Source organism: Panthera pardus, unplaced genomic scaffold (assembly GCF_024362965.1).
Source record: "Panthera pardus isolate Hobbes unplaced genomic scaffold, ASM2436296v1 HiC_scaffold_17, whole genome shotgun sequence".
NCBI classification, from domain to species: Eukaryota; Metazoa; Chordata; class Mammalia; order Carnivora; family Felidae; genus Panthera; species Panthera pardus.
The window spans coordinates 142,281,746-142,297,529 of NW_026526732.1; the positions used below are offsets into that span (position 1 = coordinate 142,281,746).

Consider the following 15,784-nt stretch of genomic DNA (forward strand, 5'->3'; position numbering starts at 1 on the left):
GGCTGCTTCAGATTCTTCTTTCTCTGCCCCTCCCCCACTTGTGCTCTGTCTCTCTCTCTCTCTCAAAAATGAATAAACATTAAAAAATTAAAAAAAAAAAGACTCAGGAACCCTGGACATCACTGAATTTTGAAAAGGAAGGATGATACTTGAGGGTATGTTTAATATGTCCTACCCTGTACATATAAGCATTACCCTAACAGGGTGTGCCTGGTGCCCAGTCTGGCACACCTTACAGAGAACCTCTGCCAGGATCAGAAAGATAGGATGGAGGGAGTGAGCCAAAGAAGAGGGCTGAAGGGTGGAGGTGGAGGGACCTTAAAATGAGGGAGAAACTCTGCTGGAAGGACCAGGAGGAAATAAGGGGATGTGATTCCAGCTGTTTTCCAAATCAAGTGGATCATTTTAAATGAGGAGAGCATTTAAGTCTGATGCTCAAATACATGCCTTTGATAACTTTGCTTACAATCAGCCATAAACCAGGGCCTTGAACCGCCTTCCTTGGAGTTTGTTATCAGTAGCAGCACACATTAATTATCTTATATGCAACAAAATGTTTTTATTAGCATAGATCTGAGAACTCAAAAGAATACAACCCAATTGCAGGTGCGTAATCAAACACTCTATCCAGTTCCAGGGTTGCAGAGATGCAATTTACTTAAAATCCCACTGTCCTACCTCTTCCCATCCCAGATCCTTTTCTACCTAATTCATCTACAAGACGAAGTAGAGAGACACACATTTATTGAGGGCCTACTATTACCAAGGCACAGTGTTGTGTTCTTTCCATATTTCAATCCTTTTCAATTCTCAAAATAGCCCTATGAGGTCAATGTTACTAGCCCCATTTTCTGATTGAGTAAACTGAGGATACCACCTATTTGCGGGCTTATGGATGAAAAGGAACTTGTCTGATTGACAGATCACGAGCCACACTGCACTGCTATGTGGTGACCAGTCATCTAAGACCTTCCCTTTTCAGCTTCCCAGTGTCAGTAAGTTCTTCCCAAGGGGTTAGGTTCTTTCTTTAATTTGCATTACTGACCACTTACTACGTGCCAGGTACAGTAAGTGTTCATGTCACACCTTCCAGAACCCTCTTTCAATGAAGTTTCCATCTACTGGAATGCCCTGCATACATTTCACAGCCTGATAATTCCCTTTCCACAGACATGTGTTAGCTCCCTAACGTAGTTCTTCTGGAGATACAAGAACCTTAGCATCCCATCCCCACGGCTACCCCCAGCCCTCCTCCCTCCACCACGTACACACACATGTGCACACATGTACACATACAGGTATAATCATTTCCACCTCACACAGGAAAACTGAGGAATACAGGAATTAACTTGTTCAAGATCATACCCGAGTAGGGTACATTTTTATAACAGTTGTTTCTTCCAGGCACTGCTGACAACTGCTGTCATTCCTAGAAAGCAAGAACTTTAATTCAGAAATACCCTCTAGGAATCTAGCCTACAGAAATAATCCAAAGTGCCTTTTTGCAAATACCACTTCCTCAGAGAGACCTTCCTCTAACCCCCTAAGGAAAACAGTGTCCCGCATCAGCTGGTTGTCTCAACCCCCTACTTGGCATTACCTCTCTTCACAGAGCTAACTGATAATATGTATTTATCTGTTTTCCTTGTCTGTCACCGTCAGTAAAATGTCATCACTCCAAGGAAATAAGATTTTGTTGACCAGCTCCCAGAACAGTAACTGGGATATAGTGGGCACTCAGTAAATATTTGTTATGTTAATTAGCTAACTAATTAAGTACTTAAATGTTGAATAACATTTACACACCAAAATGCTCACTGCAGCAGTATTTACATAACATATATATAGAATGTAAATATATATATATGTAATGTAAAATTCCAATTCTAGAGAACAGATTATAATGAGAAAATATTACATAGCCACAAAAAGTAATATTTATGAAAAATTTAATGAGTTAGAAAAAAAGGATTATGAGATAATGTTAAGTGAAATAAGCAAGCTATAAAATTGTATATACATTATTATCTTAACTATGTAATAAAACAAAGCATAGAAAAAATTGGAAGGAAGGAAGGTAGAGGGATTGTGAGTTATTTTTTTTCTTTCTCCTTTATGCCATTCTTTCTTTCCCAATTTTTTTTTGCAAGTGATGAGCTATACCTTGATAATTAGGAAAACTAAAATAATACCTTTTAGATGTTCCTACCTCATCAGGCAAAGCTATGTGGCTTACATCTTTAGGACTTGCTCTCTGCATGAACTGTATTCCTCTCTGAATTCCTGTAAGATAATGCATCTGTGAAAGAAAAGTTCCTCAGAAACCCTCCTGAATGGCTTAATATAAATGGTTCATAATGGAAAATTACTTCTCTCTGTTGAGGATGTACAAAAGCTAGGTGCAGATACATACTGGCCGACCCTATAGTGTTCTGAAATAATGATAGATGTCTTCAAAGATTCTCATTTCTGTGTCTCAGAAATGGACGCTCTTGCCAGGAAATGGAAGGGGAGCTGTTCTCACAAGCCCAGTCACCATTTAGGTGTGGAGTTTAGTTTGGCTCCCTTTAGAAATAATTATTTATAGGTTTAATATGCATAAGACAGACACAAAACAACCAAAAAAAGTGAAAGACAAAGGAAGAGAGAGAGAGGAAGAGTGAGGTGGTGAGGTTAATCAGAGGATGGGTTCGCAAGGAGCTGTGGAAGTCAACCCAGGCTAGTTACTGAGAAAGAAGAGCACTTTGAAAATTCTAACTGTGGGTGCGGAAGGGAGAGAGAGCTGAAACTCAGGCATCAGGATTCTCATAGGAGAGTAGTTGGGGCTTGATGTAGAGGGGTACAAATCTGGTACGTATTAGGGACACCTATTTCCTTTTTTTTTAAAGTTTATTTACTTATTTATTTTGAGAGACAGAGACAGCACAAGTGGGGGAGGGACAGAGAGAGAGAGAGAGAGAGAGAGAGAGAATCCCAAGCAGCCTCCATGCCACCAGTGTAGTGCGCAATGCAGGGCTCAAACCCATGAAGCCGAGAGCTCATGAACTGTGCCGAAACCAAGAGTCAGTAGCTTAACTGACCCACACAGGCACCCCTAGGGGCACCTATTTCCAATAGGACTGTTGACCTCCCTCCTTCCCTTTATTCCTCTCTTCCTCCCTCCCTCCCTTCCTTCCTTTCCTTCTTCGCTTCCTTCCTTCCTTCCTTCCTTCCTCCCCTCCTTGCTTCTTTCCCTCTTCCTTCCCTCCTAGCATTGGAGAAGGAGAAATAAACAAGATAGATACACCTTTGTGGAGTTTTCAATCTATACAATACATATTTATGTAGTTTCTGATGATGACAAAAGCTATGAAGGATATAAAATAAAATAATAGGTGAGAAACAGTTGGGGTGGGTTGGAGACCAAAGGAGGTGATATGTGAGCTGAGAACTGAATAATAAATTGATAGTCATAAAGATTCAGGGAAAGAACATTCCAGACAGAAGAAATAACAGCAAGTATAAAGGCCCAGAGGTAGGAATATGATTGACATATATGAGGAACTGAAGGAAGGCCAGGGGGCTCAGACAGAGTAAGCAAAGGATATCTGGGAGGGGCATGAGGAGGGAGACATGTAGGCAGATGTAGTCATATGATGTGAGGCTTGCCACGCTGAGGAATTTGGTGTTTGTTCAGGAGCCATGGGAAGCCACTAGAGAGTTGAAAGCAGAGGAGTGACATCATGCTCTTAAAAAATCACTCAGGTCGCTATGTGGAGAATGTGTCCTAGGAGGGCAAGATGGACACTGACAAAGCAGTTCGGGGACAGTCCAGGTGAAAAATGGTAGTGACTTTGGTCGGGATAAAAAAGGAGACAGGGAAGCAAAGAGGTCTGAGGCTTTCTTTTAAAAGATTTCAGACAGAATCTGCGGGTGGAGCTGTTGTGAGATCTGAGGAACCATGAACAAGCCCTACGATTTTTTGCTTGAGCAAGTGGTACCATTTATTGATATGGAAACAATTAGGTGAAACATCTTGGGGTAGATTTTGGCATGGAGCATGAAATTAAGGGTTCTGTTTGGAACATGTTAAGTTTGAGATGCCAATTAGACATTTAAGTAGAGATTTCAAGTGGGCTGTTAAGTGTCTCAATCTGGCCCTCAATGGAGGGATCAGAGCTAAATATATAAAATTTGGAGCCATTGGTGTATAATACATTTTAAAGCCATGAAACTAACTGAAATCACCTGGTGGAAGAGAAGAGTGCCCACGACTGAGCCCTAGTACACTACAACATCTGGAGGTTGGAAGAAGCCAGAAAGGTGGGAGAAAAATCAGGAGGGAGTGATGTCTCAGAAGGCCAAGGAAAGAGGTGCTTCAGGCAAAAGGGAGGAGTCACCTCTAAGGGAGGTGTGAGTTGGTCGGAATATCCTAGGCTATGCTCTGGTAATAAATGAGCACTCCTTCTCAGTAGCTTTTCATAACAAGATGCATTTCTCGTTCACCTGTGTGAATACTGTGGGTCAGAAGAGCAGAAGCTCTGCTCCACAATCACCAGGGACCCAGGCTGACACAGATCCCCAGAGTGAGAGGAGGGAGAGCATGGAAAACTGCACAGCGAGTCTACAGTGCTTCAGCCAGGGGGTAACACATATCATGGTGGCTCACAGCACACTGGCCAGAACCACCCATGGGCACCTCCCCACCTGCAGGGGTTCTAGGAACTGGGTGCTGGCATGTGGAATAGTTGGTGACTTGACTGCCCTACCATTTGCTGAGAGGTCAGCTGAAATAAGAGCAGAAAACTGATACCTGGTTTTAGCAATGCTTAGGTCACTAATGATGCTTAAAAGGCAGTTTCAGTGGAGGAGACAGAATTAAACTCCATTGGACTGGATTGAGGAGACAATGGGAGGTGAGGGAATAGAGACGGTAAAGATAGACAGTCCTGATGAGGCATTTTTTAGGAAAAGGGACCAGAGAAATAGATTACCTGAAGGTTAGTGGGTAGAAAGAAAATTCTGGTAAGACAGTATTTTTTCCTTCTTCTAGGTATCTAAATGTCCCTGTGTCTCTTACTCTGCCATCCCCCTATAAACAGATGACCTTGTCCTTTATTTCACTAATGAAATCAAGGCCAGTGAACATTGAATGTTTTAACCTTCCACTTTGTGTCTGCAAATTCAGATATATCTACATCTAACTATAACCAAGTCAACATGGATTTTAAAATATGGTTTTGTGCTTTGGAAATAATCCAAGGAAGAGGGGGAGATTGCTCAAGCAAGAGAGAAGGGTTAAGGGAAGAAGGCCAGGAGAGTTTGGGAACCACAGCCTGGCAGAGGGGTTGGCCTTTGATAAGATGGCTTGGTCCCACTGTCGCCTGGATTGCAGTGAGTCCACTGGTAGACTTGGTGTTGGGAAGACAAGGAAGCCCTTGTCCTGTTGTGTTTATTTCCCCAATGAGATGAGGTTGTCACTGTGGAATGAGTCTGGCTGAGGTGGTCCAGAAGCAGAGCACAGGGACAGTGGAACCTGCCCGACAGTTTAAACCACAGTCGTCTCCCTCCATTGCCAGCCCATACCTTGCAACTACGTTCAGAATTCTCCTCCTGTATTCAAGTAGTTCTTGCGCTCTAAACAGCTTGTGGTGGGAAGGTTGTTAGATGACTCATTATTACTTATGATGACAATAATAACTCAGTTTTACACTTTTACTTTTTGTAGTATATGCCATATTTATTCATTCATTCCATCAGAAACTTTTAAATAAATGATTCATAGCTGCCATGTTCAGCTTTATTATTGTAAAATATATACATAAAACTGAATTAGAGATGCATGTACAGTTTAACGAATAATGCTTTTAAGAAAAAAACAAGTTAACTAGAGATACCTCATCCTTGCTCATTCATTCAGTTGACAAAGCTTGTTTGGAGTATATACTACATTTGGCACTGAGCTTGAAGCTGGGGCTGCAAATGCATAAGGCAGAGTCACATGCCTTTTGGAACTCATGGCCTGAGGGATGGAGGAGGCGTGTGGATGAAGTAGTCATGCAAATAGCTCCCTGCAAAGGCATTCAGCAGTTCCAAAATGGAGACACACATAAGTGCCACCATCTCTTAGTAACCCTTCACAGTAACATTAAGAGACAGGAGTTCTTACTAGCTTCATTTGATAGATGAAAAGCATGAGACTCGAAGCATAGGTCATACAGCTAGTAAGTGAAACCAGCACTCAAACCCACATGTTCCTGGGTGCCTGGGTGGCTCAGTCGGCTAAGCTCTTGACTTCAGCTCAGGTCATGATCCCCCTAGTTTGTGAGTTTGAGCTCTGCATCGGGCTCAGCACTCACAGTGGGGAGCCCGCTTGGGATTCTCTCTCTCTCTCTGTCTGTCTCTCTCTCTGCCACTCCCTCACTAATGCTCACTCTCTCCATCTGTCAAAAGTAAATAAACTTAAAAAAAAAAAACCACATCTTCCTACTTTAAATGTTATCGCCTTTCTCCAACCACAGCACAAGAGTAGTAGAAGAATAGCCCAGTGTTCCCCTCTAAAGCAGATATTCTCCAATCATTTGAGGGAGGGGGAATTGCCTGACAAGCCTGTGAAAAACTCAAGGCACCTCTGCCCAGGGATGCAGGGGACGAGTTAAGGGTGTGACATCAAGACCCAGAGGTCACTTGGGCCCCAATTCCCACTGCAGTCAAAGGAAGCCCTAAGATCCTCCCAATCTCCATTCCAGTCCCTGAACACCGTGGGCCCCTCCCCACACCATGGCTTTCCTCTCTGTTCCCTATGCAGGGAGCAACACCAGCCTCCATTTCTCCAGCCCCTGCTCCTCAGTTTCTTTAAAACCGCCTTAGGAGGAATGTTTCTTGAAAAGCTCTCAGCAATCTGACCACACCCCTTCTTTCGCTTTCTTGCAACCATCTACACCATCTGCACCATATTACCACCCAACACACTGTCTATGAGTATTCACCTGCTTTATAAAGTAAGCTTTGACCTTCCCATACCCCCCCCCCAGTGCTTTCTATCATAAGGTCAAGAATAATAATTTTTTCATTCATCTGTAACAGTCACCAATAGAAGAGGGTTGTCAATAGAGCAGATACTCAGTACTTGTTGACAGATGGTCTACTTCTCCAGTTGACTCACTGCCTAAGTGGATAAACAAATGTTACATTTAAACAATGAAATTCTTTCCAGAGAAAAAGCAGTCAGGATATAGAGGGGTCAAAGGGAAAATAATGGCCTCTTGGATCCTTTTCACCTCTTTCTCCTGGCTATTGCTCATTTAGGGATGGGAGATTATTCTCTGCCAAAGTATACACTCTTAGAACCTGGACCCTGCCCCTTATCTCTAGAGTATCCCCCTGCTTCAGTCCAACACCGCCATTTTAAGTGCATAAACTCTTGGATTGTGGAGTCTCTTCAGGGTACAAGCTCCATGTAGATTAGGTAAAAATAAGTACTTAACTGGACCTGACCTAGTTGGCTAACTAATAAAGTCCTCCTGACAGAGAACCGAGGCTCCCCTACAACCCTCCCTTTACCTCTGATCCTTACCCAGCCCCTGGGATTCTGGGTAAAGCAGCTCCTCCCGGCCATCTGGTGCCTGCCCCAGCTTCCCATTCATGAACGTCTCCAGCTCTTCTGAGCTGCCATGTGCATTCATGGTTTTCAGTGCACATCCCAAGTCATGAGTCTCCCCAACTGCCTTTTTCTCTTGACCTCCTGAGCCCATAGGTCTGACATCAGTGGTTTGCTGGTATTCATGAGATCATTTCCACTTGGCAAATGATTTTCACTTAGCAACACAGCATGCAGAAGGAGGTTTCTGGAGTGGGACAAACCTGGGATCAAGTTATGGCTTTGCCATTTTGCTACCTGTTGTCTTGGGGTCACTTTTAACCACTTTCAATTACCTTACCCATAGAATGGGCCCAATACTACCTAGTTGACAGGGTCACTGTGAGAATCAAGAGAGACAACCGATGTAATCCCTCCAGCACATACAAAGTTCTCAATAAGCATTAGCTTCCTTCCTCCACCATCACCACCAATGGCAGTGTTGTGAAGATTAGTTAATATCTGTGAGTTCATATTTATGAAGCATTAAAAGTGCCTATCACATAGAAGACACACAAAAAATAATTTTTCCCTTCTTTTTTTGCCCCCAAGGAATGAATATGAGCATATCCAAACTTCATTTCACTTTTTGCTTATTTCCAAGCCAGAGAAACAGAATCTTATTTAAATATACATGCATCTCATGGAAGGTGCTACTAGGCTAGAATGGATTCTTTTTAATCCTCTTTTAAGAATATATCAAAATAAATTTGAGACGACAGTAGAATCCATTTCTAATTTAGGCACAGATAGAAAACCTGCCTCATTTTTCAGACATAGGGCATGTGAGCAGTGCTCTAGCCATTGCCCCCAAATCACAGACTGACATGAGAACTGAACTCATCAGGGTGGAAGCCAGTCAATAGGACCCTGTTAACCGTGGCCTTTGGAAATGGTCAGGACACCTCAAACTCAGGGAATCCTGTGTTTTTCAAATTCTGCAGAATTTGGAGCCTCTTATTAAGCTGAAGAGGAATGCTACCTTTCTGTTCAGTGGTCCTCTCAGTCAACTGCCCTTTAACTCAAAGGGCTAGAGCACACATGTCCTTCTACCCAGATTTCCAGTGTTGGCCCAAATATTGGGCATGGAATTGGACACCAAGGCTGCCACATCTATGGACTGAAATCGATGGAAAAGACTCCATAGATCCAGTTTCGCCTGGCAGCAGGAGCCACAGCATGCTGTCTTATTTAATGGAAACGTTGCTGGCCTCCAGATTCCTGAGTTAACTCCAAAACACAGAAATGCCAACATGACCCAGGCTGTTCTCCAAGCTCCATGCCTGTGTCTGTCCATGAGTTTTTCTAAGCAACCCACATGGGCACTTTGTCCTGAATGAGAACACTCACAAAACAAAAACCCCAGAGAGGCTGGGTTAGGAAAATGAAGGTCTTCTGCAGATGATCTTCAGGACCGTTGTTTAAAGGCTTTATGTTCCTGCTGGAAATGGGCCACTGCCCTCAAGCAGCTGCCATTCTTTCAGAGCCTCCAAGCCTGTCCACTTGGTTGGCACACTGGGCCTTTCTGCACCCCCTCAGGCTAATGTCCAGGATGCAGCTGAAGCAGGGGGGTGAATCAGACATGGTTACCAAGACGAAAGAGAAACACAACCGGCCTCGAACACTGCCCCTTAATTCCACCCAGCCCACATGGTCTGCACTTCTGGGCCGGTGAGGATTGCTGGTGGGATGTGTGATTTCTGGCACCAGGAGTCAGGAACCCATTTGATTTATTTAGATGTGGTGCCACTATTGGGTGGGTCTCCTAAGGTTTCCGTGGCTTTCCACTTCAGATTTTCCCTTTACTCCACTCCCTAGAGCCCCTGCCAAGCCTACCATGCTTCAGCCTGGTCCAAGCCAGCCCTAAGAATCTACTAATTAAAGGTTCTCCTTTGACAGCTTTCATGTGGCAATTTAGGAAACTCCAAGGCAAGTCCTCATCTGAGGACTTTAGCCCAGGTGGTATCTTCTGGTTTGAACATAGGCCTTTAACCCCAAGGCCTTGGGCACCAACTCATTTCAGAAGTGTCAGTCAAAAGCGGGAAGTAGGTTGGGCAAGTGTCCTTGGTCACCCCAAAAGATCTACTCTTGGTCTTCACATCTGCAGTCACTTTGGCCGTGGCTAAGTGGTTTCGTCTTCCCCTCATCCTCAGATTCCATACCCTGCTGTACCCGCCCAGCAACCCCTCAAATTGTAGCTGAGCTGCTCCTGACCCTTAATGTAAACAGAGCCATGGCACATGGAACTGCTTGCTGTGGTGACCTCCATCACCCAGGCAGTGGGGAAACATGGACAACAGGCTTCTTGGCATCTGTTCCCAGACAGCCACTCTCAGTGATTCTGGCACTTGAGGGCATGACATGGCTCCCTGGGGAAAGTTACCTGCATGTCCACTCCTAAGGTGGTAGAACTGGGCTGTTACTTTTACCTGGAAGCATAGGAAGGATGAAAGTAACAGCAGTTGTCATTTGATTGGGTAATCATCCGAGAGCCACCTGTTATAGGAGATGAGTGACTTCGGCTGTCTGACAATGTCTTCAGTGAGGGTGAGGAAGGAAGGTGGTTCCCACTTCCCCCACGCAGGAGCTACATATGCTCCATCTTCCACATAACTTCCAGAAACCTCTTCCTTCCTAAATGACAGTGTCTTCCCCACAATGACAGGGAGGAAGGTAAAGGCAATATCTCAAATGCCCCTTCTAATCTTTCTGGGAGATTCTGGGAGATGATGGTCCATTTCTCTTTATAAAGATCTTCTAGCACCTCCCCATCTCATGAATTTATTCAGTCCAGTATCAGTGGGCCCTTTGCTTTTCATTCTAGAAGCTGCTGACTTGTCTCTTCACCCCAGAGTTTCTGGCTGTAGCCACCATTTCCTTTCAATGGCCCTTGGGACATCCTTGTTCCAGGCACCATTCCCAAGAGGGCTGGACCACTGACCTTTCCTTCATTTCCCTCCTGACCTTTATGTTTCATGCTGCCTTGATAGATTATCCCTTTTTCTCATCAAAATTCTTCCTCTCTCTCCCTCATACTGGTCCATTCATTCTAACTTCTCTACACACCAAAGGATGGAATTCTCTTCTATTTATATGGGGATGTTTTTGTGTATTTCACCTCCGTCAACATTTACTGAGAAATTTCAATGCGTATAGAACCTTAGATCAGATATTCTACAAAACCACACTGTATCCCTGCCTGTTGCTTCTCATTACTAGATGCATTCCCATGTTCTACATATTGTAGGCATTCATCATATCACTATCTTAAAGCCAGGTCCCTCACCTTCTGTTTCGAAAGCTTCCTCTCCCAAGCCACAGATTGTGTAATTATCCCCCACATCCAGCTTCCACCTTGTCTCAGCCTTGAATGTCCCCCACCCAGCTCTGAGCCTTCTTTTGCTTTCAGTCCCAAACACTGTGATCTAAGCCCCCTTCCCCTCAGAATCCACCCCATTGCTCACTTTTCCTCATTCCCTGGTGGTTCTTCTTTTCTCCCCTTCCTTCTTCAGTCAGAGGGAACTGAGGCATCCCAGGAATAGGTGTCTTTCCAAAGGAAAATATATTTTTGGCTCTGACCAGGAAATCATTTTTCAGCATGAATAACACAACTCTCCATCATTTTACTTTTGTCCATTTTTAAGCAATAGCTTAAGCAGCAGTAGGTTGTTTGGGGCAGCCAGGAAAATGAGCTCTGGCCCATGTGCTCCAGACTAAAGGAAATCAGACAGCAGGCCCAAAGGCAGTAGCATAAACTCTCCACTTCCGATGTTTTTCCTTTCCATTTGGTTTCCATGGGACCCTGTGTTGGGGGCGGGGAGGGCTTCCAAAAGTACGGATGTGTAACCTTTAGCAAAATAAGGAGCCAGGTTTCAGGATGGCAAAAGAGAGAATATTAAGAAATGGGTGAGGGACCAGTACCTAAGCATTTTGTATGCCTAACATTTTCAGAAGCCCCACTCCAAGGCTAATTTTGAGAGTGCCTTATTGTCTGCCATTTCTACCTAAGTGCTGTTCATAATAAGTATCAAAACCCACAAGAGGTTGTACCTTTAGGGTTTGGAAGTGTTTCCCATCCCACTCACACCCTGGAATTGTAATGTCGTGTTTTGGGGACTGAGACTGAGAAACTCCTCTTCTTTAGGGTTGTGTTTTGTTTTTTTTTTTGTCTGTTTGTTTGTTGGTTTTGCTTTGTTTTGTTTGAAATTTTATACTGCCCCATAATGTTTTATTTGCTCTCCTCGGGGTCTGAAGCAGTCCTGTGACTCAGCAAGCCAGCAGGCTTCTCTGAGTCATCCCTATTTTCTGGGATTCGACACAGGGACCTATGATTGAAATTTGCTAAAAGAAACAACTAAGAGCTAGACATGGTCACGGCAAATGGAAACTTGTAAGGTCCAAAGCTTCAATGAGCAGCTGAGTCTGACAGACTAAACAAAGCTGGGGAGAAGGCACAATTTATCTTTTGCCATCACGCCTTCCTTTTCAAGCTCATATTTCCCCCATTTTGGCACCAGCCTGAGACACCATCTTATGTCTCATCTTTGCAGGACCTGTTAGCTAATTGTCAACAAGTCATGGAGTTTTTCTTTGCTAGCCCTAAAATGGGGATGCCTTCAAGAGTATTTACATTTTTATTAAAACTTCTTGGAGTTGGAATCTCTAAGGGTGGGCTGTGAAGCATAGTGACATGTAGTGGGAGAAGGTGGTGTTGAATTTCTTTTTTTTATAATTTTTTTTAATGTTTATTTATTTTTGAGACAGAGAAAGACAGAGTGTGAGCAGGGGAGGGGCAGAGAGAGAGGGAGACACAGAATCCAAAGCAGCTCCAGGGTCCGAGCTGCATAGAGCCTGATGTGGGGCTCGAACCTGAAACCACAAGATTGTGACCTGAGCTGAAGTCGGACACTTAACCGATTGAGCCACCCAGGCGCCCCAGTGGTGTTGAATTTCTAAAATCACACCGTAGAGGGGATATACCCACCCAGAAGAATGGTGGTGGAGGGAGGAAGAGCAGTGAATGCACTTCCCCCATCATATCACAATATGCTATACCAGAAGGAAGAACATTAAGCATCTAAAACATTCATCCATCCATCCATCCATCCATCCATCCATCCATCCATCCATCTATCCATCCATCCATTCATTCAAAAGAACTGGAGTTCAGCCTACATGCCAGGTACCACCCAGGTGCTAGGAATACTGCAGAAAACAAAACTGCCTAAAACCCCTTGCCCCACAAAGTGCACAAATTCTAGAAATAATAATAGAACATATGAAGTAGGGACACCTGGGTGGCTCAGTCAGTTAAGCGTCCAACTCTTGATTTCAGCTCAGGTCATGATCTCATCATTCATAGGTTCGAGCCCCATGTCAGATTCTGTGCTGACAGCAAGGAGCCTGCCTGGGATTCATTCTCTCTCCCTCTCTCTCTCTACCCCTCTCCTGGTCTCAGTCTCTCTCTCTCTCTCTGTCTCCCTCAAACAAAATAAAATAAAATAAATACATAAACATTAAAAAAATAACATATGAAGTAAACTATGTAAATAGTAAAACAAAATTCATGATTCTCTTTTTTCAGTGATACTGTAAAGAAAATTCCAAGTTTTGGACAAGAGAAAACACTAATGAGAGTATAATCTCATAAGCAGACCTACTCCTACCAGCTCATTTTGAGACCCAGCCCCCACCTCCTCCCTCAGATAGACTTCCCCTGGAAAAACTGATCTAAGAGCAGAATTGACTCTCTCTAAAAGCTGGACCATCCTTACCCCTTTACAACCATTTCTTTAACCAAGCCTCGGTTTCCTCATCTATAAAATGATATTTGACCAGGGATCCTGGAGAAGGTTAACTAAAACAATATGGAAGGAAGCACTTGATACAGTGGTTAGCATAAAGCATGTAGGAAACTCATTTTATTCTCCCAAAGGTCATTCATTCCTATTGGGTGGCAGAACCATGCATATCAATGAAGTTGCCCTTTTAATGCACCCTCCTCCTCTGCCCCCTCCACCTGGGATCTTCTGCCCCCTCTTTCCCACCTGGCAGGTGCTGCCGGTCCCTCAGAATCCCTCCGAGTCTCCCTGATGGAGCTGACCCTCTTTGCTGTTTTCCAGCGCTGGGCACATGTCTCTCTCGTGGCAGGCAGCAGCTTCCGCTGTGGTTGTTCTTGTTCCTTTCCCCTTCACGAGGCTTTGAATTCTTTAAGGGAAAAGATCAAAGCTTTAACCGTCTTGCCCAAGTGTGTATCTCGTACACAACCACAGTGTGTGGTACGTGTGTCACGTACCTACCACAGTGCCTTAGATAAAGAAATGCTGGTGGAGAGAATAAATAAATGGATTATTATCTCATTAGCTTGTAGTCACCCTGGTGCTCCAACTGCCTTCACTCTTTCTTACGCGTACATTGTGCACTTCAGGGCCAGATCCTGCCATCTGGGAAAGCTGTTCTCTAAATCCTGAGAGGGGACACGAGGTGGAGACAAGTCTTCAGTAGGCGTCCAGGCCTCACGCTGCCTCTCTGCCTTCAGACCACAGGCATCCTCTGCCACAGCACCCTGGCCTCTCCCTGAGCGGACATTTAGGCATTTAGGATGCTAGCTGCCAGAATGATAGCCGTCCCGTGAATGTCCACTCACCTGAGCTCGCCGCCAGCAGAGAACTCCAGTTCCGGAATACTTTCTCCGTTGTAGCAGGGGCAGGGGTGGGGGAGTCTGATAGCGCATTCCTGACCATAAGCCCACGACCCTGCAGGACCCCAAGCACCTCTTAAATCACCAAAAGATTGAAGTTCTTCCAGGGTAACTTTGTCGTAATGTGTACATCACCTGAATTTTAAGTCTTTGGAAACTGGTGACTCGTATATACCCTGAGATGACGTTGGTCCCAAATTTTTTAGCAAGACTTTTGAGATGCTCTGTAAAGTAATGGCAAGCAACCTACCTGGGCTTATCTCCTCTTGAGCTCCATGTCCTTTCTGCTCCCACCGCCCAGGCCCCGGCATATCTCTTGGAGGATGCAGTGGGGTTTGCACGTGGTTCTAAGTTCATCCAGGACCTACTGCTGTAACAGTTCTATGAGCACTGCAAAACCTCAGCATGGTCAACCCACCCAGCTGTCAAGTTGGACTGTCAGCTCCAAAAGAAGGCAGAGCCGGGAGAGAAGAGGCCATGAACCCATCTCTTTCACTGCAGCTTTTCGAACAACCCTCCGCCCCACGCTCCCTCCCTGCTACTGCCAGTTGGTGGAAGCCTTCTCATCACCTCCTCTGTGGGAGGCAATTTGGGGGATCCCGTAGGCAGGCTCCCATGTGGTCTCCGCAGGGCTTTCCTCCTCCGCAACCCCATTCCAGAGAGACTCACTCCCTCTCCTCTCCGTTCCCGTTTAATTTGCAGTGAAAAGCATACACTGCCAGAACTGGCACAGACCAGGGGCCGGGGAGAGGTATGGCGTGAGTCCCTTGGCTCCTGGTGGGCTCCACTGGATAAAAAGTGCCCTCCAGTTAATGTCTCTCATGCATCGAGGGCTCCTCTCTCCGAGTCTCCTACAAACCCATTCCCAGGCCCACTCGATTCTGGAGTGTGCAGGGCAGATGTGGAGACAAAACTGAGACGTGCCCATTTGCTTCTGATTGGAAAAGGGTGGGGTGTCTTGTGTGCCTCACCATTCGGACATTCTTCACGGTGCTATTTTTATCAACAGTAATCATTAAATTGGTGTCAGATGGGCTGGTCCCGTTCCTCACCCCGAGGCTGGGTGATGAGACTCAGCAGGGTTTTTCCAGGCAAGAGGAGATGTGGTATGTGGCCCATATGAATGCATCTCCAGAACCGGGGGCCTCATCGCGAACCCCTCTCACCCTGGAGCATGTTCATGTGGCAATTAGAACAAGGCTCATTGTCACTCCTGGCTCATTCCTGACCTGATTCACTTAACAGAAATATGATGAGCACCTTCTAAATGCCAGACATTGAACAAGGCACCGGGGATCTGCAAAAATGTAATCTGTACCTCCTAGAAATGTGCATGTCCCCAGAAAGGATTGTCATGTAAAGTGACAACTTCTACTGGGCAGTGCGTGTCACAGCTACATTGATAGGTAGATAGTGGAAAGAGGATTCTTGCTGCCTGGGCCTCAGGGAAAGCTTCGTGGGGTTGG

The 15,784-nt window shown here is 44.9% G+C and overlaps 1 protein-coding gene across 3 annotated transcripts in view; it reads left to right on the forward strand.

Annotated features, from left to right (window-relative positions):
* Window positions 1-15,784, forward strand: part of KIF6 (kinesin family member 6) — a 385,916-nt gene that overhangs the window by 271,604 nt on the left and 98,528 nt on the right. The window lies entirely within an intron of this gene.